General features: G+C 46.0%; 1 protein-coding gene and 1 long non-coding RNA gene across 4 annotated transcripts in view; one reads left to right on the plus strand and one right to left on the minus strand.

Annotated features, from left to right (window-relative positions):
• Dg (Dystroglycan) overlaps positions 1 to 23,429 on the plus strand; it is an 89,796-nt gene that overhangs the window by 12,957 nt on the left and 53,410 nt on the right. Inside the window, exon 1 of one of the 3 annotated variants that reach the window (XM_043420840.1) lies at positions 14,782 to 15,302. The exons of 1 other annotated variant lie outside the window; for it this stretch is intronic. The gene's annotated coding sequence lies outside the window, so the exon portion shown is untranslated. Of the gene's footprint in view, positions 1 to 14,781; positions 15,303 to 23,429 lie in introns of those variants that run through there. One more of the 3 variants, XM_043420843.1, reaches the window with a different exon arrangement.
• LOC122411805 (uncharacterized) lies at positions 3,667 to 9,676 on the minus strand. Its single transcript, XR_006261230.1, has 3 exons — positions 9,103 to 9,676; positions 3,933 to 4,160; positions 3,667 to 3,850 (listed from the first exon to the last, which is right to left on the minus strand). It is a non-coding gene; the product is annotated as an uncharacterized lncRNA (long non-coding RNA).

A 23,429-nucleotide genomic window follows, 5' to 3' on the forward strand; every position in this document is an offset into this window, starting at 1 on the left:
AAAGGTTCTAAATAACCGATTCGAGAGTCGAGTCGTCACAGCAGCTCGTGATTACCAATTTTCATGAATTTGTCCAAACGGATGCGAGAGTGTCTCGAATCCGAGTACGAATTACGTCGAATTCATTGCGCGTATTACTCGCTCTATAATATATTTTGCACGACCCATTTCCGCTCGTGGAATGTGATCAATATATTCAATGGTTATATGCACAAAGTGAGCCCGGGATTAAAATTCATCAGTGAAAATACGCCTGAGAGACGGCGGTGTGAGAACGAGGATTCGTGTGCGTTTGTGTGCGCGCACCAAAGTTTTCTCGCTTTCGGACGGCGGGGCGTAAACCTATAGCCGAATAATTTCCGGAACGATCAATGGGGCCTGTGAATTATATCCGCTGTTGTTGCTCGTCGAGAGTTCGCACCATCAGCGTGTAGTTAAAATTTCCAACTGGCGTTTAACACTGTTAATTTTGTGCCAGGACACACCGAATAAACTCGCACACGTACGCGTGCGCAATAATAATGGAAATAATAATAACGACATTAATTATTTGCATTTCAATATCGTTTTTCGAAAAATGTCTGAATGGAAGTTCCGGTTACACGCTCGGCCGAGGATCTCTGGAAACATAATTATTATCCTGCTCGCGTGCTCGATCCCTCGAGCTCGAACTATTATCGCTGCACATTTTTTCAAATGAGTTTCAGGCACGCAGATGCATCAGGCTTATCCTCCGACTATCGTTGACTCGACTATTCTCCTTTTGTAGATCCGTCGCTACGTTTTTTACCCCAATCCATCAGTGCAGTTACATCCGCGTTGCCAGCGTTAAACGATTATCGCTTCGGAAGGTAAACTAATCATTCGAGTCGGGGTGAATTCTGAGGGCGAATGTTCCTCCCAATATCAGCATGATAATACGATAATGATTGGAAGAATAAAGCGTAAGCTTCATCGCGCTGTAATCTCCTGGCGATCGGTCCTGTTGGTCTATCCGTTCGGGCCACACGCGGCGCGACCGGGAATGCGTTTTCATTGATACATTTCAACGCTCGTTTCGATATTTAATTGGAATATTTCATCGGAGGTTAATGAAATCGGGAGTGTAATTTTCCCGCAAAAAATGATCTTATTTGAGCCCGAATTTGCTTCCGTAATGAGCATTCGATCGCGATTTCAATATCAAACGCTGTAACAATTAAATCAACGTTTCTTCGACGATAAAAGTATAAACTTTGGGGCTTTTACAGACGGATATAAACCCACCGATATTCCCATTCTCAATAACTTCCCTCAAAATAACGAGGCGAAATAACCAACGAACGAAAAAACCGATGAACAATACAACCCATGAACAGAATAACCGAGATGAACATAATAAACGATATACAAAATAATTCTAATATCCCAAAACAAACAAAAAGACACAGACGAACCTACCAATGCGAAGCAAAAATTGCAGGGTGGGTGTTCTCAAGACACCTCGAGATGTTAAACAAAAAACAATAAACAATCAATTTATAATCAAGCATTTCGAATCGAGTAATGAAAATCCCGCATAAGGTTTCATATTTATCCACAATCGACATTTCAAATGAATATTTCAGCTATTTTCTATCTTTCGGTGCGATTACAAATTTACAGTTCATTTTAAATGGCTATATTATTCTCATGAGTTATATTGTTCATCATTTTTTTGTTCATGGTTATATTTGACGAGGTTATTTAGGCCGGTCACCTAATCAACCTCTGGGCCAGTCTCGCATTTCCATTGTTTCCGAACGAGAAGGTAATATAGTGTAGATGAAAAAAAAAAGAACTTTCTATATCTCCGGTTGTACGCACGATCGACGATCACCGAGCCACAATTATTGCGTGGGGAAAGAGTCGCTCGTGTGCGGAATCGGTGAAGCTTAAACCAGCGCATTATCACGATTTGACGAGGAGTTCCTATTCCGTTCATGCGCAAACGTTCATTCCCCGAGTTGGCTTTCTACGGGGCTAGCTCTTTTTTGTATTCCGGGCCATTAGGTTGTTAAAATATAACGTGATGTAAGATAAGTAAGATTAAACTCGGCGTATATGCTCGCTTGAAAATTCAATACTTTTTTCTTTTCGCTTCCGCTGGTTTCATATTTGCACAAAGTTCTCTCCTTCCCGTGGCCCCGCACGTATACACCGAGCCACGATCGTCAGGCCGGTTTATATTCGATATTTCGATGCTGTTGGTCGCAGTCTGCCCCCTTCGGCTACGAGACTCGCCCGACTGAAGTGAGGGGCACGCCACGAATTTATGGGTTTGTTAAACCTCCGGTCTCGGACCAAGTGCGGGCCTCAACGCGACGTACGCCTCGTCCAACCTTCGCGTTTGCTATACTCTCTCTCCTCTATCGAGCCGGGAAACTCGAGCTCGTAGCGTATCGCACCCGCCGCACTGATTTGTCGCGGGGCCAATGGTACATATCCTACATCACCAATTCCGCAGACTCCTGGCGCGCGATAGAACGGAACAGTAATATCGAGCCGACCATTCGCAGGCGGCCGCCCCCTCCCTCCGCCGCAATCTCTGCGTCACACCACCCCGAGCGCACACATGCTCCGAAAGTGACGAGGGAAATCCGTAAACGTCGTTTTCATCGGCTCGCTTCGAGAGCATCCTCCCGCTATTTCATCCAAACGTCTATTTACTCGAGTTAGAATTTTGTATTGGCATTTCGGAGCTTTCGATCCGCTCGCCCGAGATTCGTGCGTTTCGATCCGGCCTGTCGCGCGGGGACTCGCTATTTTTTTCTCTCCACTCGCGTTACTCGTCAAAACGCGTTTCTCGAACGACTTTGTTTTTTCCCTTTGATGCACCGATACTCAATAAACTTTCGAAGAATTGCCTGAGCCAGGCTTCGTTTACTTGGTGCAAACAAATCTTGTCGGAGGCAGCTTTTCATATTTCTCCCATACGCCTATTTCCCTCGCTCTCGTCCTCACATTTCGCAACGTGTTTGCCATGATTATATGACATAGAGAAAATCAAATATTGTACACCGATTCAACATCGGAGTTAATAAGCCTGCGAGGAAATCACTCGGGATACATTTTCGAACGTGAACTAATGATGAACTGTGTCAAATTTGTCTGTACACAAATTTAATCGACTGCGATTACGCCGAGTTCAAATTATTCACGTTCGGTTATGCCTCCCAATTTGTGCTGCAGGCTCACCCGTTTCCTTCTGTCAGTTCAAACGATATCGCGAGATCATCGAGAAAAGCAAACATTTTTAAATTACTTCAAATTTCGAACTCATCTTTTCATTAAAGATTGACAAATTTTTAAACCCACGAAAAGAATCGACTATTGCTCATCCTCCAAGAGTTTCCCGTCTCCTTCAAAATTATTGTATTCCCCCAACTTTGGGTTCACTCGCCCCAAAATCTGTGCCAGCCGATGAAATTATTTATTTCCAGATAAACTTTCGCATAGTTTATCTTTCAAATGAACTATCAAAGAGGTTTCTCGAGCTTTTACTCACCCTCGCCTCGCATTGCTGCTCGGAACTATCGTGGGTTAATTATTTGGAAAGAACGGAGGAAAGGAAAAGCAGGAACAATATAATAGCTTCGTTTCTTTCAACGGATTATACGTTACCGAGCGTGTGTTTTATTTCGGTATAGTTACTCTAGCAGCACTCGGCTATAACGTCATATGTATTTTCGTGACTGACCACGTCGCCCTCTGGCCCAGAGCGATTAACGACTGGATGAAGTGGTTCACCGAGAGGCGATTACGCTCGATGACGAGTTTCGTACTCTGCGCGCTCAACTATTTTTAGTCCACATAATCTGGCTTGCAACGCCTGCAAAAGCAGAAAGGATGCAGACCGATCGAGTGGTTGTGTTTAGAGTTGAGTGCATTGATTTCGACCCATTTCCAGCTACCTCGAAAGTTTATCCGGCTTATGTAATCCGTGCTTGTATATGTGCAGCTTCATATACGAGCGGTCCAGTCTCACTGTGTATCTTGATATCTCGTTATTTGGAGAAATTCCTTCGTTCGTGGCAATCTCGGTCAGCATGTATGTCCAGCGTTACATCTGCTCGATCAATTCGCATGGGGCGTAAGACGATCTTGCGTCATTCGTGTCATCGTTGGGCAAACGACTTTCGCTAAAAAAAACCCGGATACGTGATGTTGAAATAATTTTACGAATGTAAGCTTCAGATTCGTTTTTTCAGATTGGAACTAGGCGATTCTAGGAATTTGAAAAAGTTTATTTCGCAACGGTCTTTTGCTTAATTTTTCTGTCATACGATGACACTATGCGCTCCACTCACTGCGGAGACTTTCTTTTTTAAATCGTGGAATTTGAGGATTCTTGTCAATTTTTTATCATCCTCCAACGAGTGGAGAAAGGCGGAAAGATTATCGAAAAATGTCTTTCGAGTAAAGACACTTTTCGATAATGAAAACGAAGTATTCGGCGGAGGGTGAACGCTCCAATGACAATCGCCGGATGGACTTGATAAGACCGCCTAGTCTCGTTCTCTCTCCGTGCTCGACTCGGCGGAGGGTAAAGCATGAGTAATTTCCTTTTTTTTTTCTCTCTCTCTCTCTCTCCATATTTCCATTCGCCGCTACTTGGTTATGGAAAATTCTCAGAGCTCGAGGTCCCGGAAGTCCTCAGTCTCAAGAAATCCGAGTGATATCTTCGCGAAGGTTGAAAATTAAAGAGAGTAAAGAGAAAAATAGAGAAAGTGTGAGAGCGTCGAGGCGGATGAGGTGAAATAGCATTAGTTAGCATTAAGTGATCACTCGGCTTGATATTCGCGCTGTCCTATTCAATGCTCATCGGGATTTGACTGCCAAAAAATATATATGTAACATTGATTCGAAGGTCTGGGGCGCGCTCGTCGAATGTTTTTTTAATCAAAGTTGAAAGGTCATTATTTCCAAGTCAATATTCATTCAGGTGAGAATCGAATCGGTCTCTCGACGAGAATAAAGAAAAAAGACGGGCAAATGCAGAATCGATCGGGCGAATGAGATATGTTCGATGAGAGTTAAGTCTACTCGGCAAATTCTCCGTTCGCGAAGCGCCCTTCCATAGTCATGAGAATTCTGCACGCGTCTGATGAAAAAACAGCCCGACGGGAGTCGAGAGTTGGAAATGATGAAACCAGTGGAAAAGAGAGAAGAAGCATGTCAGAGGGTAAAGTTGGAGCAAGTGTCCCGCGAGAGATCATACCTGACGGCTGCAGAATATTACAGTCTGACTTTTCGAAACTTAACTTTAAGAAAAATCTGAAATTTCATGTACCATCGAATAATGTACCAGTTACCACCATTATTTCGCAATTGATAGTTGTTAATAGTCGTTTATGATTTGTTAATTACCGACGTTAAGAACTCATTATTCGAAGAAACCGTTTAAACTTTAAAACTGGTTCGCGTAACCATTAAACTTGTGTGTCACAGCCAAATCGATGCTCATTCGAATCCAACTTTGAATTTCGATTAAACTTTAGCCACAAGCAGACCAATGCTCATTCAATATTGAAAGCCCGGCAATCGCGTTGCTTATCCGTTGCTCCGCAATGAGTATTTGTTTTAACTTTTACACTACTAACTCGATTCCGCAAGGTTCTGAAGAAGCCTCTGACTATGGCCAGTGACAACCAGAACCAGTGAGAAATGGAGAAGCCTTAATTTGGCAGGCGTCGGACAGGATGTAGGATAAGGTCACGGGATAAGGGTGAACCGTGTTCGGAGGCCGTTGAAATTGGTACGAGAGAAAACAATTGGCATAGAAATTGGTACTTGTGCCTCGAAGACGTAGGTCGCATTGGATTTAGCTGGAAGCAACAAACCGGATGATAAGTTTGGCAATGCAAATCGTTGATCCGAGCACGGATGCGTACCAATTTCTATGGCGAGCCTCGTCGCGCTCCCGCGTCCCTGAAAGGGCTCTCCTCCGCTTCGTCCGTCCCAAAGCCCCGAACACGAAAGTTTCGTCAAGTTCGGAGGAAGGAGTACATCATCCGCCTGAAGCGAAGGCAGAGAGGACACGAAGGCGAAGGAAAGAGGATCGGCCGAGGAAGCCGGGCTGCCAGAGATGTTCATAAATACATCTGGCTAACTCGAGTAACCCTTTCGTGGATGTTAGAACTACTGGAAAGCCCCGCGCCCACACCGCAGGGGGTTTATTGAATTCCGCGGAGAATCGTGCGGCAGAAACTTCACCAAGCGGCCCGGTACGCAGTGTAGGGGAATCCAATGTCTGTGTGCATTATCATGCAAATTCATGCGGTAAGGATGGAATAATATAAAGTTAACTAGGGACGTGATGAATTTAAGGATTCACGCAAATCTCGTATGCTAACGATTTTAATTTAACGTTGGTAGAGTTACTCGTGCGCGCCGGGCGCGTGCGCTCGCTATTTTCCAAAGATGATTTTACGAGGGTCCTTTTCTTCCGTCGAGAGTACAAACGAGAGAGTATGTTCGATAAACGAGACACGCTGTGCATTGAGTCACGATGATCGATTCTGGACACAATTGTGAAGAATTTCCTTCGGCCTTTGATCCGCGGAGCGATTGTAAACCGCTGACATCAGCAACTATTTCGAGTGGTAAACAGCTAGCGCGTTGTCGTTCCAACACCGCGTGAGTACTCTCGCGAGTGCACAGCCTCGCGGAAAGTGCCCTTTGTGATTGAACAAAAGTAGGTTAATGTTGTTGTCGGGACGCATGGACGAGGCAGCGGGACGATGCGACATCCTGAGACCCCACCGCGGCTCCGAACAATGCTCAAGCCGGTACATTGTTCGGGACCGCGCGGCGTTATCTCCCGTCTGATGGACGCTTTTGCCTCCCTTTACGCATCGCTTACGTGTTCGCATATGTACAAAGCACGTACGAATGCTCGGTTCACATCTTTCATTGGTACCGAAGCCCCCTTCGGATCGGAACCTATCACTGCTCGCGTGCACGAACAACAATCGAACTAGGCGCAGCACTGTTTAATTGCAGCGTGTCGTAGCCGCGAGCCGTCGTCCCGGGCGTCCAAGGCGTGCCCTCTTTTCGCCCCGGTGACCATCCTAATGCACTTCTCGGACTCTCGTAAACTTTTTACTTTCTGGGATCGTTAACCTCGGAGCGCATTCGAAAGAGCACGAGCTTTCCGTTGCCACACGTTTATTCTCAAAGCCTCGGAACTTGAGGCGTTGCTCGCACCCCGAACGAGTTCCAAAAGTCCTCCGTTCCTGGATTTGCCATCGGAAGAATCGTAAACCTTAAATAGACGCGTTGCAAAGTCAACAATCAAGGGTCCGAGATTCCCTCGGACACGGTCCCAGCGGGGGTGGAATATTAATTGGGAATTTACGAGGCTGTCTCTCGTTAAGGCTCGGCGTCCGATGACTTCCGGCCTTCCCGGTAAAAACTCTCTCGGCATCGAAGAGCACAATCGGCACTCCGGGAATCGAAAATCGGGCTCTAGCCTCACCGGCTGTGGAACAACAGAGGACGCGAGAGCTCTCGCGCTCCGGTGAGCGATAATACCTCGAGTCAATTTCGACCGAGCGAAACGTAATTACGGTTTATATTGTGCCGGGGAAAGGGACGCGGCTGGCTTCGGAGGCGCGAAGCTCGCCTCGCTGCGCCCTCGACCAACGGATTTCGTATTTTTTTCTGTTTTTTTCTCGCTCATCCGTCAAAAAACGCAGTGCTGCGTCATGAGTTTGCATGCACGTATATATCGAGGGCAGATATATCCCTGCGGTAATGCACAGTCGTTTATCTCCGTAATACGTGGATGCCTCGGCGCGAACCTTGAAGAATAGTCGGCGCCAGCCAAGAATTCGCGCACATAGCCAAACGCGCAGCTATTACTGTGTGAAGGAGCTTGGGCTGTGTGTGATTCGAGGGAAGAAGGCGCGCGACGCGAGGACTTTGTTGGCGAACGTGACTGTCCGGGCGAAGACGAGAGACGAGCGACGCCCGACGTGCTCGGCATGGGAGGGAGCGAGAGAGAGAGCGCGCCCGCGTCTGTGTCAGCAGTGGTACACACTGGACATCGGTCATCAACCCGTTTCCTTAGAAAGAGCACGATATTGCGTGCCCACTTCCATTTAACCCGGTTAATCGCTCGAACGCTTGTTAATTCCTTCATATAACTCTTCGCGCGGCGGCTCTTTTCCTCTGATGATTGGCGTTACTCGTTGCTGCGCTTCTCGATCGCTGCTACTTTTTCCTGCGGTTAATCAACGAATGAATCTCTCATTGATGGAGCGCGACAAGAGGTGTCAGCTTCCGAACGCGATAAACTTTTCAGTTGGAGAAATGGCGGAGGAAAGTGAGCCGCAGAAGAGCCCGGAAAAGTGGCCTCATAAGTCGTCAAACATCTCCCTCGCTCGCATAGCCCAACGCGGAGACTACAATCGAGTCTCCATACCGCCTGAATATCGAGAAACAAACGCTCTTGAATATTCCCCCCGCACAGATTCCAAAGCGCAACGATTAATACTCGGATGCTCGATCGTACGGACAGATGGTCTACGTCGCTTCTGCACAATGGATTCGAATTTCGAGCATACCAAACCCGATCGTGCCACCGGATCTCTCGCATCTCCGCAGTTATGGCGCGAAGCTCAGCTGCGCATTGATACCCGAGAGTGCATCGAGCTCTTGGGGAACGCGAGGCTGCAGAGTGCACGCTTGCTAACGAATTCCGGTATAAATAACTTCAAGACCTGCTGCAACAGTCGGCTGCTGGCTCCACCGTTACTGCTCTGCCCACTTGTACCCTCGCACGCGTTCTGTATTCTTTCGGACTCATGGGTATTCTTCTAACTTTATCAACGCGTTATGAAAAGCTCGCGGAGAACGAACGATTCTTCAACGTAACGCGGATGTACGTCCGACGCTCTATTTCGCCTTTAAAAACTTTTTTGCCGACACAAAATGAACAACGATCGGCGTGAATCGCACTTTTTTCATTCGCAACTCCCATGCGATGTTTGCCCTTTTTATGGAAGGCTTTCGCTCCGTTCTTCCTGTTTCTTCACATGTTTGACGAAGGTACCTACTGTTTACATTAAATATACGTACACATTGGCACGCCAGAGTTATATGTTTGCACTGGCAAACGTGTGTTGTCTCATGTTTGTATATATTCACTCGCCACCCCCTCTCTCCCTCTCTGGCTCTCCGCATAGCTGGATCTTTTTCACTCCGAAGCACTGGCCTCGGGCCAGGATTAGTCGTACGAGCCACGAGGAAAGCTCGCAGCAGCAGCAGCAGACCAGGCGCCACAGTCGTCGCTCCCGCACTACAAATTCGTTCATTCGTGTGTATTAAGCGCGCTCGATATTGATGTTCGACATGAAGTAGTTGACTCTCAACCGGTTTGGAGAAAAGGTGTTAATTAGAAACTTCTTGCCCTTGTGTCTCCCGCGCCGGGTCTCCTTCTCATTACTAGCTTCACCCGAAGCACGTTGCCGTCGCGCTGGGAGCCTTCGATCGATCTCTGCTGCAGGCTTTAATAACTTGGAAATGTTTATTCGCCGGTATAATTCGCAAAAAGGGACGAACAAAAGGAAGAATCTACATCGAATTTAGCTGATCGGATTTCCGACTTTGTGTAGGTCAGGAATCGCGATACGCTCAACGAGATCGTATTATTTCAAAGCCTGGATTACATTTCGACTATTCTACTCACTGTTTGCACCGCGGCGGAACTATTTAGCACGGAAGTGCGCTATACCAGAGAAGTCGGGGGCGGGGTACAGACAATAGCACGGTGAAACAACAGCATCGAGACTCCGCGAACATGCCGTATTTACACTATATCTGTAACAATAAGCCAAGACACACACGCCCGTTGACTTTGCTCGTACTACAGCCGCGGCAGGCTTTGCCTCTGCGTCCACGAACGCGCGGTGCAACACCCCTAGGCTCCAACGACGTCAGCCGACGTTGGAGGCTTGACGAGACACTCGAACGTTTGCGTCGAGTGCTCGTTTTCACCGCGACATTCGCAGACTATCTAACGAGATGCTACGCTGGTCGGCTCCTTCTCCGGGCTGTACTCTTGCGCGGCTTTATCATCGCTTCTCTTTTCCAAGCTCCACTCGCTTCTCATTATTATCTCATGTCGTTTGTGTACTCGCGTGCCGAAATTGGGATTGGTGGCCTGCGGAATTGTCGATTCTCTGAATCATCGATCGGTCCCGAGTGGGAGCGATCATTCGGACTCCCGCAGCCGATCCTCCACCCTCCGATATCTCGGGCACCGCTATCCGGCTAATAAAACGTCCACGAGTCCAAGGAACCCGTGCATAAGCAAAGGCTGATAACCTCGACAACGTCCCAACGAATTTCCGGCCTTGCCCCCCTTCCGCACCCTCGTACGCTCGCTACTTTCGTCAAAGTTTCTCCTCGTAATAGGATTTCAAAGTTATTGTCGGTTGCTTTGGTCCAATCCGAGCGCTCTTGATATTAAATATAATTTATGAGCGCGCGGACGCGCGCATCTATGCACGAGAGTGCCACCAGGAATTTTCAACTTGCTTCCAACTTCGTTGCTATCGTGCATGCTCGCACCATTTTGCAACGCGGCGGCTTCTCGGTATATGTGGTACTCGAGGCGCGAGACAAGAATCTGTTAACTACTTCGTTTTCTTCATTCATTTTTTCCCATGGAAATACATATTATGGTTCCATTACTTGACTCATCAAAATTATTGCTTTTAGCGTATGGATTTGACGATCGATCGAGCCGATGGACAGATTCACACTCGTTCCTCGACTTCGAAGTAATCTCGTAGAATCCCCTTCATAGGGCACTGTTTGTTGTCATATTATCCCACCGCAAATCAAGCTTCGTCGCGCAGCGCTTCGCTATAAACGCATAGTGAGAGTAATTGTTATTGGAGAGAAGCTCAAAATGGAATTTCGTTGGGATGAAACATCCGGAACGCGCTCGCGATACGGAATCGAATGTCACGGATAGCCCAGTGTACCGGCTGAGCTAATCGTACTCGATAACCTCTCCGGGGCAAATTCCATTTTCGATACGCATAACTCTGTACTTGCGAGCACGATTCAGAGCGCGTATAAAAGCCCGGAACTAGATCGAACGGGCAATAATAATACGAATACGACGGACAGTTGTTTTTACCTCAACATAAAATTCGGCTGTGAGGAGGAATGGAAATTCTGAAGAAGGAATAAAAAACTTGGTACTCGCTCGGCATGGCTGGAGAAAATATGTTTCGAATATATGCGAGTTTGAAAAGTTTGAAAAGAAAACATCGGAGCAGCTTGCCGATCGCAGGGCTCACGCGAGCCTGGTTATCTAAACGCACGGGGAGACTCGCACGATCGATTTCTTTCAAGCTACGAGATGATTCTTCCTAAAAGCTGTAAAAGTAGAAAAAGAGAAGCGCGGAGGAAGAAGAAAAAAAGAGTAAAATATGAAGCGAGCGGTGAACGAAAGTGAGAGGCTAGAATTACTCGTAAATCCGACACGGTTGCCTTGCTCGCCCGGTAGCCTGTACGAAACGTGTAGACTTTAAAAGTAGAACGTTTTCTCTTCTTTCGTCCCTCAAGTATTCCTCCACCCCGCGCAATAAGAGCTCGAAGCCTCTCCACGCCCGAGATTTTCCCTGGATAATCCGTCTTGCGCCAGGTTAAATTTACGACTCGGACGTTTAACCGGAAAGTACACGTGCTGGAAGAGGAAAAGGTGCAAGGTACAAGGAGCAAATAGCCACCGAAAGAGAAACACAAGCTCTGACGTCTCGCTATTCCGCTTGTCTTCTGCTTATTCATTCTTCCGTAATTCCCTCCTCGAGTGTGGTCCGGATCAGCGGATTATTATATTTTTCTTGTTTTTTGACCAGTCTCTCCAGAGTTATCTAAAAAATCGCCTTCGTTTAGACTCTTGGAGTGTATAATCGCTCGGAAAAGCTTAAACAAAAATGAATCGAAACGTTGAGTCCTGTCAGCAAATCCTCTCATCAGGGCTCTCATTATTATCGTCACTTAAAAATGTGTCAACGGAAAAGAAACCGCAGCGATCGCTGCGCGTATCATTCGTCAAGGACCAATCGCCCGAGTTATCTTGAACTGGGGCGAATGTTCGCGTGTCCAAGGAACAAAAGCTTTAAATAAAAATCCCATAAAACTCGGTGTCCTTTTTAAGCAGGAAAACGAGCGGTGCGGAAAACACTCTCACCGCGTGCCTCTCGATTGATAAGGGACACGCGGCTGATGCTCTCCGTCACAGAGATTTAGTTGGGCCACAAGCTTTCAACTTCGATGACGCGTGTGCATCATATTCGTCGTGATATTGCGCAACATTTTATTCGCACGTGAAACCTTCCTGCACATACACGCAGATTTTCGCACACGTAAACCAACCTCGTAACGGAATACATGCGCGCTTTTCTCTCCTTGATGCTTAAACGCGACCTGTATTTCGCAGCAGTTACTTGAAAGCGTCATTTGGCCTGTTGACTCCTTACAAATCCAACTGGTGAAACTCGCATATTAATAACGTTGCATATACCCGAATACACGCTCGAGGTTCTAATACCTACGTATCGCTAAGGCAGAGCTGCGGGATCCGTCGTTGCGCAGCCACTCGGAGAAACTCAACTAATCCTTCTCTGCTGTGTCACCCCGCGAGTGCACTTTTCGAAGAAACCAGACACCTCGCCCACGCCCTTCGAACATACCAGTGCGCGCAGCTCCTTGGTGAAAAGGAAATCGGTGATTAATCACGAACTCGGCATGCAATCAAGGCGGGATGCGAGCTCATCGAGAGTCAATAAAAATCCTTTCGATGCGATATTCATAAAAACTAGCCGATGCTAAAGTCCCAGGAAAGGCTGCTCGTTCGGGATTCGAAGGTTTTTTCTAACCAAGAATTACAACGATTATCGCTTCTCGGTTACAACGATTCATAATTTCTTGTCAACTCGGATTGCCGAGCCACGATAACACGAATCCCTCGAACGCTTTTTAATTACCCCTTCGCCTCTTGGAGTTGCGAGTTTAACAGCAGGTAATTCGCTCTGAGACACGGAGCAAGGGTGACACTGATAATCGATAATCCGGAAAGAGAGGCTAACACGAATTCGGGATTACTGATCGATGGATCCCCAACAGGGGTCCTCATCGAAACCCTGCTACTCGGCCCCTGTACAGTATCTCTTGAGCAATTAGCTGAGGAAAGTGAGTTTGAGGTGATTACAGTCTCGCGAGACATCTTTTAAATGAGCTCACTTACTCGCTCTCGGGTCGAGGAATTAAGTGAACGCGCCAGCATGGCAACTGTGCCACGTGATCCCGAAATTTTGGACTCTCAGGAAGGTCGAAAAGCCAAAAGAATCAGCAGGTATAGAAAAAATCATTCTTCGACGCTTCCTCGACGAATGAAGATGTAACTCTTTATCGGTCTGATCAGGGATTTCCATGCAGTGTGGTCTGGAGCAGAGAATCGTTGCAAACATCCAGTCTTGGAGCATCACCGATGCTGCGACATCTTCGAGGGTTGCTCTCAGCGATTCGTCGTTGCTGCACGATGGTACGGGGAACAGCTGGCAACACCTGTGTCCTCCCTTAGCTCGTGCGTGGAAAGATCTTTTTTATGTTTAACCCGAGGCGGTTCGTGGGGTCCGCATTGGCGTAGATCTCGCGAGAGTATAGTTGCTCGGGAGGCTCGCAAAGTCACCCTCGTTCGGCTGCTCGAAGGGTGGAGAAATGATCTGAGAAAGTTTGTGCGAGAGCCAAGTTTGAAGTAATCAATTCTCGTGTTTTCTTATTCCATGAAAACACCATGAAAATGTAACGTGCTCCGAGAGCTATTAAAAACTACTAAATCTTTCACGAATGAGAAAATGATCGCGTCCCAAGAATTTGACCAGCTCCCCACAAATCAGCTTCCTCGAGCTTCCGCGATCAATTGATCGACAGCGCATCGCAAACCTCCTGCGAAATCACGTCACCTCGATTCCGAGGCCTGCTAACACGTAACAATGGCAACATCCTCGTACGATGAGGGAATAAAAACGGAGAAAAGATCGCCCAAAGAAATCGAGGAAAGCTGAGCCATGTGGGAGAAATGAAGAACAATAAGAGAAAAAGATGCTTTGAAATAGGTGGCGAGAGTCGTTACATAGGTAGACGGAAGCGGAGAGAGAGAGAGCAAGTCGCCGGGAAGTGTCGTGAAGATCCACTGGAGCCGGTAGTCGAAACGTCGAGTGTGCGCGACGGTTCCAGGGGAAAGAATGTACACGCTGTCGTTGAGTCGCGGCCGGTAAATGTGGAGGTAAAGCGGTATCGCTCGATCACAGCGTCGCGTCGCGGTGTCGCTATAGTTTCTTGAACCGCGCACACGGAGAATGGAAGAAGGAAGAAAGAGAGCGAGAGACTCGAAGTCTCCTACGCTCGTGGAGGATTCGTCTCGAACGGCATGCTCTCGCGAGGTTTTCCTGTATCGGGGCTTCGCCATTGGTAGCGTGCCAGACGAAGCGAGTGGGCAATAGAGGGGATAAAAGTGAGAAGGGGAAGGCGCTCTGAAAACGGCGCAAACGGGGGAACTTCTGCCGGAGTAGACTGTACTATAGGAGCTTGTACATACAGATATACGCGGAGGAATGGCAGTCGCGGAGGGGAATAAAACGAGGGGACGAAGCGGCGGGGTACAAAGGGCGAGAGACGAGGATCGAGAGAACGTGCGAGCGGAGTAGTATACCGGGCTCTGGGAAAGCTGGCGACGCCATACTGGCATTCGGCACAGTACGCGCCCAGCGCTCACGGATCGTTCACTGCGCCGCTCTCTCGGACTCGGATCCGCCAAGTTGTTTTTTTCCCTCCGTCGCTGGCGGCCGCGCGGGCGTACAAAAAATTCAATTTATCTTTATTCTTTAGCCCTGTCCCCTCCCTCCTCCCCGTTTCGTATTTGACGGTTTTTTCTCTCGTTTCGTTCTACTCCTTAACTAAATAGCCTCAGCGCTCTCTTTGTCTTCTTATTTCTCGTCCGTACCGTTCGGGCCCGGCGGCCTACGCGCTCTATCTCTCGTGCGTTCTGTGTGGTTTTGCGTTTCTTCGTATCGTCTTTAGAAAGAATACTACTATCGCCGGCGTTACTCCGTGCTACTTTTTTATCCATCCAGCGTACGTATCAATATAAATCTTCGTTGCCTACGCACATTTGAATACACGTTACTACCGGAGGATAAGACAAACGAGGAACAACCACTGCGGGATTTAAACTGGGAAAATTCGTTCAGCGGAACAAGGTGAGTGACACCGGAATGATCGGCGCCGTCGAAGATATTCGTTTACTCCAAACTTTTCCGTCTCTCAGTAGTCGCTCGCTCCCTCGCTTCTTTACTCACTTTAATTCGATTCCTTCCAACGCTCTCAGCTCTATTATGCGGTACTGGAGTACTTTTTTTTTTTTTTTTATCGAGTTTTGAATATAATGGACAGCACATTATTTCTCTCGCGATGGTATTCGGGGAGACTGATTTTTTATGTGCGGGTTATTTGTACCGTTAAGAGCATTCACCTCGGAAGAAAACGAAAGCAGGCTTCTTATATTTTTGTGGAAATGCTTCACTTTGGGAAATTAAATGAAAATTTTTAGCTTTTTTCTAATCGAGTTGTTCGTTAAAGCGACTAGTGAACTCGACTGGCTTTTGTGGAAGCGAACGCATTTTTCGCTCTTATTTTACCCCCAGGCACACCTACCTGTAGGAATGAATTCTCAATTTTTGACAGTTTTTACTCTGTCCTCGTAATCGATTAAAAAATAAAGGATAAAAATACATTTCTGTCGATGGAGGAGAATTTCGGAGTGCTCCGTCGAAGCTCCCCAGAGCAATATTCCGTTGGGACTTCTGGTTTCGACAGGTCCGATAGCGATGTACGAATATAGAAAAATTTGGGTGAATTTGAACCGCTGTGAATTTCCGTTGTCTCTGGAAGATGTTGCTAAGTCGGGATCCACCAAAATAGCGTTATTGGGAATGACCGAATTTCTGGAAACGCGAAAAAACCACTTGGATTCTCCGATCCAATAATTACGCGTCGTGCAATGACCATTCGTGTAATTATCCTTTCAATTCTCCAGCACGTCCAAATTCCCTTTATTTAGATTTCCGTACTGCGAGACGGAAATACACTCCAGTTTGTAGCTTTCCAAATTGTGTTACGACGAATTCGATCACGATCGATAATCAAATGAGCGTCCAAATTTCCACCAGCGTTATCACAACACGTATTTCACCGTCGACCTTTTTTTCCCTTCGTCCCTGACGTCTGCTGATCGCATGACAAAATACACACATATACACGCCCGAACGAATCGCAACCGATAATCGATGCTGAAGAAAAAGCAGAAATATTCGTCATACCAGAACTTCGTACCCTCCCCCCTTCGCTCTCCCTCTCTCTTTATTTCTCTCTTACTCTATGTCTCCTCCTCCCCCCCCCCCCACCCCAACCCTTTTTCCGAGAGCTTCTGAATAATTGATACCGTAGCTTGACAACCTTCTCGATCGAAGGATTCAGTTTGCACTCTAAAAATCTTGATATATCTCTTGCTCTGCCTCGAACTCCCAAAGAAATCAGGGTACAATGGAGCATATAAAGGAGTATTTTATATGGGACACGCGTATGTATAGCGGTGTGCAAACTTTGGATAAACTATGCATGGGCACATATCTACTTGAAGGGTCCTTAAAAGGGTCGAGATGAAATTTTCAACGAGAAGCCTTAAAAACGTTTTCAGATGCTAGCTTATTATGCTCTATTTGAATTTGCGATTCGTCGGGTTCAACGCGGAGACTTTTACCTTGGAAAAAAATATATTCACTTTGTATATTTAATGAGAAGAATATTAGTTGGGCTTGGCTTTTCGAAGCAGGAGTAACGCGTGTGGCGTTGGAAACACGCGAGTATTCGGAGTTTTCATAAAGGGCCGTTATAACATTGCCCATCGTTGCTGGCTGCTCACTCCGAAAATGTTTCATGCACCGAGAAGACCGGAGATCAGCAGAGAAGCGAGAAAACGTGGTGTGTTGTGGCTGCTTCCGCTCCTGTATTCTGGTGTCTATGCCACTGAAATAGTAATGTGTGCGCGAGTGCTTTGGCCAAAGTCTCGAAATACCGAGCATTTCATATGTGTGTGTGTGCGCGCGTGTGTGTGTGTGTGTATGTTCCATCGGTGTAGCGGAAGTACATATCTGTGTTTATATAAATTTAAATACGTGCACACTGACACGATTCGATGTATAGCAATATATGCATCGATAGCGTGTTGCGAATAGAAGGCATTTCGAGAGCTTCGAGTTAACCTACGACGATAAGATATTCGAGCAAAGCATTTGACTTCGATATCTTAATATTCACTGAAATTAGAGACAGCGCAAACAACCCTCGAATTATTAATCGCTTCATCAAATATCCTTGGCCTTCCAATTCCACAGTTCTGTAATTACTCCAACGGATAAAGGATTTCTGTTAGCACGTGCGTTTATATTATTAATATGCTTGATGAAATTTTCTCTCGTTTCGCTACGAAATGAATAATTTGAACGACGCGACGTGAAAAATGATCTGTCGACGACGACTCGATTTTTACAGGCCAAACTCTATTTTCATTTCATTCGGATAAATTATTCATCGTTGCTTGATTATTGAGGCTGAAAATGGTGAAAATATGATTATTCTTCAGCACTTATTTCAGGTGGGAAAAAATAATATTAGTGAGATATAATTATTGAATGTTTTGTTGTTGAGGGAAAACGAGGGAGTATAATTTATTCTAACTATGCGTTATCGTATCGGTTAATGAACCGACACCGAGGCAACAATGTGACCGCTGGTTCCGCTATGAGATATCGTGTATCCCGGCTCTCTCGGTACGCATATGCTCTAACAAACGAGACAACCCTCTCGGACTCTCCGGCCTTCCTCGCATCCACCCTCAATCATCCCCACCTGGCAAACTCAACCCTTCTCTCTCTCTCTCTCTCTCTCGCTCTCTCTGCTCGACCAGACCGCCACGAAACATAAATTTCGCGCATGGTTGCATAATGCATCCCGGTGTTACGATGTATACGAGCATCCGGAGATATTACCATTATTGGTAATATATACACGTGCCTCACCTCAGCATGTGATCTCGAATTCAACTCGATTCCAAATTATGCGACAGGATATATGTACACAAGTTTATAAATAACCTTGCGTTTTGCCACACGGAGAAAACGGGGCCGAAAATTCTAGAGGAAAGTACTAAGAATATGGTATCTTGGGGACAGTATATACGCACTGGATTGCAGAATTAATTCGAAGAGCAATAATAAAAACTGTTCTATTCACCATAGTAAGAAGACCAATACCTTTTATTCAAAATACTCAAAAGTCTTTTTCTCTATAAGCATAGTAAAAAATCTTTTCAGTCACTTGAAATATTTATATTGTAAAGTATGCTCGGGCAAGCCTGAAAAAAAACTATGTGGATGGTAAAATGCCACACGTATTCGGTGGAATATTCGTGTATTTATCATATAATTTGCTATGTGAAAATTTGTGATTTACATGTTCACTTATCAGTAAGTGCTAGTCTGACATGATGAATAACACTCGAAAACAAAAAAAAAATAATAATTCTGACGTGCATCGCTTTTTGCTGTCCACATAAAACTGTTTAAAATTAAAGGGATGAAAAATAACAAAATTCAAAAAATACTATGCCGTTTGTAATCGGTCGCTAAATACTTTGAAAATTCTTGAAAAATAATATATTCCTCTTTGTACAAAACGAATCCGTTTTCTTCGTGCACCGACGCAAGCAAGAAAGAAAATATCGATCTGAGTCACACGCGTGAGTGTCCGATGACACGGTTAAGGAAAAGTTGATTAGATCAAAACGATGCTCGAGTGTCCGTCTCTGATTCTTCGTCATCATCTGTTCGATGAAAATATTTTCGTTGATTTATTGGTTTTTCAAAAATTGATTGAAACCTCATGGGAAATGTTGCAGTACTTGGCTCAAGTGAGAGAGCAAAGATGCAGGAGCTTTATAAGGATCTGTAAGCCGCAAACGTATATCTCATGTAATTTGCATTGATCTCTTCCCTCTTTTCGAATTCAAGGATTTCGATATACGTGCTCGCGTCTGGCTGAGAGTCTTGCAATGTTTTCATTTTGCCTTAAGCGGCGAGTTGTTGCGAGCAGGCTCTCAACGTTTATCCGGTAAATCTCTCTTGTGAATTCAGGTTGCTATCGTTTCTGGACTCGATTCAACCTCGACACAGTCTTGAGACGTTTCTAGAGTGTGTTTGTTTATGTGCGATGTTTCGATAGCCAATTTTTTTCACGGCAATCATTCGATATATCACCGAAAATTGGAGAATTTAAGCACTGCACGCGAAGGGAGAGGATGCGGGAACGAAACATATACGAGCTTATTAACACCCGCGTAGATTGAAAAATGGTTCTCGCGTTGCGGAGCCCCCAAAGAAGGGACAGCTGATGCGGACTATTTTTCATCCCGGGACAGTGTGAAATCGGTGGGCTTTGTTTGCTGTTCCAACTGCGAGCGAGAGAGGCCAGGAGCAGGCGGTTGTTTGAAATCTTTCCAAGCTCCCTAGCCAGCTGTCAAAATTTCGCTCCGAGCTAGAGCCAAAGCGTTTATACATCTTTTGCTGCACATGAGAAGAAACGCAGTGCAGTCCGGGCTCGTCTGTTATTTCACACATGCTTGAGCATCCTTCTTCAATGAGCCTCCCGCCCTCCGTGCCCTTCGATTTCGAGCCAAAGACTCGAGACGATTTTTCGTGTCGATGAAACCACCGGAAAGACGCTGCTGCTGCTCATCATCTCAATAAACCTAATCACCGAATCGAGAAAGTGATTCATTAAGTTCTCCACTCCCCACCAGGATCAGTGAAAAAAAAAACATCGAACCGAGTCCCTTCACGAAATCCCGATGAAATCAGCGATCGATTCATCGATCGTCAGCATCACTGATGCCTCGATCAACATAAACGCTCCGAAATCCTCCAATCAACATGATTCGCAATCTCTCTGCCTTAAGGGCAGCGCCGCGGTATGAGAGAAACACACATTGCCCCCGTACTTGGCTGCGAATATGCCACGGGCGACTCTCTCTCTCTCTCTCTCTCTCTCTGTGAGCGACGATGCCTCAAGGCTAGACGATCCACATCCACGTACGTTCGTGTATACACAGTAAGATCTGAACATGTGTTTGGACGCGAGCAAAGACCCCCTGGAAACGCTACCCGAGCCTGTGTATCGAGTCAAATAATGTCGGAACAGTCCTTCGCGTAACCCTGTGTCATCGGTGCGTATATATGTGCGTTTGCATATAACTAAACGACGGGGATAGGTAAATCTCGTAAATTAGCGCCGTCAGCCACCCCATCTACTGGCGATATACACACAACACGTGTAAACAGTAGGTGTAAATTTGAACCACAAATTCCTCGATTCCGGTCTATTGACGGTGGCAAAAATTCATCGTGAATGAATGAGCCAATGGGCCATTGGATTTATAAGATGGTTGGCAAAGTCAAACTGTTGCTACGCGGCGATGGTTGATTTTCGAATGAAAAACGCCTCGATGCTTTAAAATTGAAAGAAAAATAAGCGCGTTGCAGACACGCTTGGCGGTGCATGAATTTTCACAGTTTTTCGAGCCCCATTGACGCAGGCTGGTTTAATCTATAAATCGCTTGATTTCGAGGGTAATTTTTTTGGAAAATTTTTCCTCCGCTCCGTTATTCCATCATCGATTGATTACGCGATTAGCGAGTTCATTGAAAGTCAAACATGAGCTTCGCGAGCGAGGGAATAATCGCACGTCGAAATCCATTCGAATTCTCTCTGCCATTCCCTCCCTCGCTCACTTTGATCGACAGCCATTTTTTTCGCGGATTTACTTCATCCGGTGATTAATGCGATTCCGAGCAGCGTTTGTTCTTTTCATCGATTCCATCAGAGCTCTTCAGGCCCTGGTGAAAAACGCGAGCGTTGTTGAATGATGGCGCAGCGAATTTTTTCCTTCGTAAAATCGCCCGCGTGCGCATGAAAAAACAAAACAATCCAACTTAATTTTTACGACCTCGGACAAGTTTACGCAAATTCTCAATTCAAGCAGAATCTATACGCGCTATGTGTGCACCGTAGAAATCGGCATTGAGCCGAAATTCGAGCCCGGATATATAGCCGCGGAGCGAGAGACAGCACAGGCTCCCGAGGTCTCTGACATTTCAGCCGATGTGGAAACAACTCCTTTCCCCTCTCCCGGCCGCCCCGCACTCGCGTTTTGCTTCACGTGCGCTTATTTGTATTTCGTTATATACATAAAACGCCCGTTTCAACGGGGCATGAGAGGACAGTTGGACGCGAACGAAACACGCGTTTTACACACGTATTCGTGTGTTGTCACACGAATTTTGGATTTCGATGTTCTCACCAGATTCGCGAGGGCAAAATTCACCCGAAAAACATTCATCTGGTTTTCCACGCATACGCCCATGCCGGACACACTTTTTTCAATTTTTTTTCCTCGCTGCTGCTGCTGCTGCTGCTGCTCCAATTCCGGGAGATTGGAGCTCGAGGTATACATTAAACGAAACAATCATTTAGAATCCGTTGCGCTGTCCGTGAAATTCACGTCTCTATTAAATTTCAAACTTCACTCCGAAAAAGCTTGTTCCCCGTTGTCTCTTTTGTTCTTGTGAATTGTCTGTAATTTTCAATCGTACGTGCGGCGCGCTCTGCACCCTGATAAATCACTGCGCGAACACGCTCGTCTCCCTACTGAAGAAAAGCCGAGCGTGTGTGAACTACTGCTCTCTGCTCGTACTGGAGAAAAGCGAACTGTACGCGCGAGAGAAAATAGAAGATTGTCGAAATAACGATAAACGAAAAACTCCATGCGGCCTCGCAATATGTGTCGACGACCTTTACTCCCCGATTTCTTTCTTCTCGCTTGTCTACCGGATACCAAACCAATATCGGATTGATCGTGATACATATGTGTTACGAAAGCGCTCCCTGAGTCAACGTAAACAAGTTCAATTTGCTCGTTCTTTCTTTCGAATCGGATATTTTGAGGCTTTGTAAGAAACTATGACGCTGAAGTTTGCAGCGTTAAAGTCCGACGAAATGAAGGAACAAAACATTTGTAATTCACCAGTTTTTTATTTCACGAAGTATCGATGCAGGCTGAAAAATAACTACGAATTGCGATTCGGCAGAGGGAACGAAATTGGAGAATTGCTGCAACGTTGGGGACCAACGTTGCAAACTTCAGCGTCATTAAGAAACTTCGAAACCAACGTGTCTTAAAAATACCAATTTTTTCGCGCGATATTCTTCAAATTTGATCATCCATTGATGAAATTCCTGACTGTCCATTGAGTGACTGGAACATTGTACTAAATTCGAGTTAATTCTGGAAGAATTTTGTTGCATAGAATCATTCGTTGGAATGCCTCCAATTAATCACCACGTAATGATATTGCGGGATCCCCCAAAATTCGCGTACATGGTTTCCCGGTTTCGGACAGCAGCCAGGAAAATGCAAAGCCAGGATAATGAGCTATCCAATAAGCCCGTATACCGGTGGCCTAGAATGAATTTTTATGTACTCGTATCACTCGCTCTTGCAAAGTATTCTTTTTAATGTATCCGCATTTCCACGTTCAATGAATCCACCGAATGGAGGAGCAGTCGAGAGCAAAAAATGTAGAAATTAATTCTCCGAACATTCGAAACAAAGCTCATCCGTTATGATTTTCATTATCTTTTATAAAATATAAAATAAAATGATGTTTTTCGTCGAGTGGAGAAAAAATGTGTGATGAGGAAGAACAATCGATCGTTTCCGTCTTGGGTGCGAAGGGATCGAGTCCCGAGGATGAGTACTTTCCACGCGTGAACTTGATACGCGAGAGATCTCGATTTTGTTGATTCGTGGAGGAGCAGCAGGAGGCTTGAAAGGAAAATTGAAGCAAGTGGAGTAAAAGAAGAGTGGGAAAGAGAGGTTTACAGAGAGATGGAAGCGAAGCGGCGTTCCCTCGAAAAGAGCAAATTATGCGCAAGAGGGTAGAACTCCTTGGGGTTAAGGGATATGCTTCGCTGTTGGTGAATAAGCGTCCAAGAGCCAGAGTGAAAGAGAGCGAGAAAGGGAAAGGATATACCAGGCAAGAAGCAAAGTAGCTCCCTTACACGAGGCAGGCTACCTGTATCGATCACTTCCGGCTCTCCAACAAAATATACAGGCCCTGTGTGTCTGCCAGACACACGCCCTTTGCGAATACATTCCCTTTGTTTCTCCCTCAAAATCATTTGTTTCGGTCCCAAGACGACTGTCAAGCCTATCA

The sequence above is a fragment of the Venturia canescens genome, chromosome 6 (assembly GCF_019457755.1).
Source record: "Venturia canescens isolate UGA chromosome 6, ASM1945775v1, whole genome shotgun sequence".
In the NCBI taxonomy this organism is placed as follows: Eukaryota; Metazoa; Arthropoda; class Insecta; order Hymenoptera; family Ichneumonidae; genus Venturia; species Venturia canescens.